The 3,561-nt window shown below is 35.2% G+C and overlaps 1 protein-coding gene across 1 annotated transcript in view; it reads left to right on the forward strand.

Moving 5' to 3' along the window:
• Positions 1 to 3,561, forward strand: part of LOC110460280 (salivary glue protein Sgs-4-like) — a 16,443-nt gene that overhangs the window by 12,258 nt on the left and 624 nt on the right. The gene's annotated exons all lie outside the window — the stretch shown is intronic.

Consider the following 3,561-nt stretch of genomic DNA (forward strand, 5'->3'; position numbering starts at 1 on the left):
GGGGGTGTAACTGTTTACACTTCCAGCTCCCTGTGCACACGTCGTAGAATTGATTTAGAATTTAATTAGGAGACGTTGTTTGGGTAGAAATCCAGTTTCCCAATAGGACCTTTTCATATAGTTAGGAATAGCACTTTCGTCATACTCTGGAAACAGCCATGAATGAAACTCCTTTTGTTGTAGTCGTAGGGGATTTAAATGTTGACCTCCCCGCTGTTGACAATAATCAGACCGACTGAAATTGGACGCACGTGCAACACACTACTTGACCATGTTCTTCTATCGGAAAACGTGTAAACTGTACGATATCGGACGTAACTGACATAGACAGCGACATTCGGACCACCAAGCAACATCTGTGGGACAACTATTGCAAGGAACTATAAGAGGGACATTAATTGTTATAACGACGCAGATTACGAACGGTCTAACAATTTACTTTTAGCAATTGACTGTGACCTGAGACGTGAAATAAGAAAAAGAGACAGAATTCTTCAAAAATTTAAACAGCTCAATCTAAAAAAATGACAAACAAATTATTGTATGCGGACATAAACGGCCTTTTAGACAATTATAGTGATAAAAATCCCAGAAACTTTTTGAAACTAGTCAACAGGTAAATAAAATCCTCCGACACGTCTAATAGTATACCGCCATTTAGGAGTGCGACTGGAAATATAGAAATGGACGACGATATTAAGACTAATATACTAAACGATTACTTTGTTTCAATATTATAGACGTTACTTACATTGACGTACCTGTTATAGAATCTTGAACAGACTCGGCCATCTCAGACATACCGTTTAATATTAATGACATTATCGACATTCTAAACACCTTAACAATCTGTAAAACTGTAGGAAAGGATAAGATTAGACATACCTTGCTAAAGAATACCTCTAATTCAGTTGCTTATCCTCTTTCATTAATCTTTCGCTCTTCTTTGGAAACTGGATCTTTCCCCAAACAATGTAAACACGCTCTAGTTATGCCCTTTTTAAAAAAAAAGAAGATAAACAAGATCCCTCCAAGTATAGACCTATATATATTGCACTATTAAGTACTATTGGTTAGTTTTCGAAAGGCTAGTCACTAAATATTTAAATAACTTCCTTTTAGATAATTCACTTGTATATAAATAAATATCAGTCAGGTTTTCAACAAGGTCATTTAACTGTACACCAGCTTATAGAAATATATCATACTATGTGCGGCAACGTTGAAAAAAACAGCCAACGTGTCTAATTGTTTTGTGATATTTCTAAAGCATTTGCTCGAGTGTGGTATAGAGGGCTGGAAGCTAACTAGCTAGCTATGGAATATTGGGAAAGTTATTGGACTGGTTAAATAATTATGTTACTAATAGATCTCAACATTTTTTTTATTGGAAATGGTAGATCTTCTGTTAAGATAACAAATGCAGGAGTACCTCAGGGTTCGGTTCTTTGCCCGTTGCTTGTTTGTACAGACAATACAGAAAGTCTACCAAAACATTTTGCTGATGACACGTCTCTTTTATATTCGGATGAATCACCACAAGTAATTAAACAAAAAGTTAATAATGATCTCGTGAATATACAACTGTGGGCAGATACGTGGTTTGTTAAATTTAATCCTGCAAAAACAGAGCCTTTACTTATTTCTAATATTGAACTTGATCACCTCATTGAAATTAACGATGATAATGTAAGTATTGAATTTGTTGAAAATCATAAGCATCTGAAAGTAATCATCTATGCTAATTGCAAGTGGACCTATCAAATTAATAATATGTGTAAAAAAGCAGTTAACAATTAAGTACCCTCCGTAAACTGAAATATACCATGAACCAACGTACATCGAATAAGATATATAGATCAGTTATACTTCCTATTCTAGAATATTGTTGTGAACTTTGAGATGGTTGTTCCATTACTGATACAGACAAATTCACTGGTTTACCGTCTTTTACTAGAAGACAATATATACATAATGAAACTGGATGGGATTCTCTAGCCCATCGGAGATCCCGTCGAAAACTTCAATTATTATATAAAATCCACAATAATATAGCTCCAAACTATCTCAACACTCTACTCCCTTCCCTTGTCGATAACTCTCACTATAATCTTCAAAACGCTGAAAACTACAACCTACCTAACAATAGACTTGAATTATCTAACGTTTCCTTCTTTCCTTCTACTGTTAAACTGTGGAACCAGTTACCTACTAGTGTAAGTAGACTGTTTATTTTATTCTTCAAATAAACAGTCTGAAGAATCTCCTAGGAGAGATGAAAGTACTAAAGACTCGTTGTTGAGAATTTTTCTTTTTATAATATATATATATATATATATAAAATAGAACAAAAGACAGAGATAGATATATATATATATATATAAATGAAAGCATTGAAAAATGAAATAATGTATATATGTATANATTCTTCAAATAAACAGTCTGAAGAATCTCCTAGGAGAGATGAAAGTACTAAAGACTCGTTGTTGAGAATTTTTCTTTTTATAATATATATATATATATATATAAAATAGAACAAAAGACAGAGATAGATATATATATATATATATAAATGAAAGCATTGAAAAATGAAATAATGTATATATGTATATTAATTAAGTCTGTCATCTTGTCATATTGTAAATATATGCTTGTAATTCTCTAGGAAAGGGCTTTATACAAGTTAAATAACTTCAAGTTCAAAGTATTTTATCTTCTTGTGCCCAAACAATTTGCATGACAATGAAATATGTTTAAACTAAAATAACGCATTGGTTTTCCCCGGGTATCCGGTTTTCTCCCACATTAAGACAACTGCGCACTAACATCGGGGCCAACAAGAGTGATTGATTAATGTTGTAATAACTTGTTTCATAATTATTGTTAAATAAAAGTGTCTTATTGAAACCAGACGAGAGTTCAAACAAGTGTAATCAACAACCCTCCTAAACAGACGAGAGTCCAAACAACCCCCTTAAACAGACGAGAGTCCAAACAAGTGTAATCCACAACCCCAAACAGACGAGAGTCCAAACAACCCCCTTAAACAGACGAGAGCCTAAACAAACACCTAAAACAGAACAGAGTCCAAACAAGTGTAATCCACAACCCCCTAAATCAGACGAGAGCCTAAACAACCCCCTAAAACAGACGAGAGTCCAAACAAGTGTAATCCAAAACCCCCAAACAGGCGAGAGTCCAAAAAAGTGTAATCAACAACCCCCAAACAGACGAGAGTCCAAACAACCCCCTTAAACAGTCGAGAGCCTAAACAAACACCTAAAACAGAACAGAGTCCAAACAAGTGTAATCCACAACCCCCTAAAACAGACGAGTGCCCAAACAAGTGTAATCCACAACCCCAAAACAGACGAGAGGCCAAAAAAGTGTAATCAACAACCCCCAAACAGACGAGAGTCCAAACAAGTTTAATCAACAACCCTCCCAAACAGACGAGACCCCAAACAAGTGTAATCCACAACCCTCCGTAACAGACGCGAGCCCAAACAAGCGTAATCCAAAAACCCCTAAAACAGACGCGAGTCTACCCCCCCCCCCCCA

This window comes from Mizuhopecten yessoensis, unplaced genomic scaffold (genome assembly GCF_002113885.1).
Source record: "Mizuhopecten yessoensis strain PY_sf001 unplaced genomic scaffold, ASM211388v2 scaffold10347, whole genome shotgun sequence".
Lineage (NCBI taxonomy): Eukaryota > Metazoa > Mollusca > Bivalvia > Pectinida > Pectinidae > Mizuhopecten > Mizuhopecten yessoensis.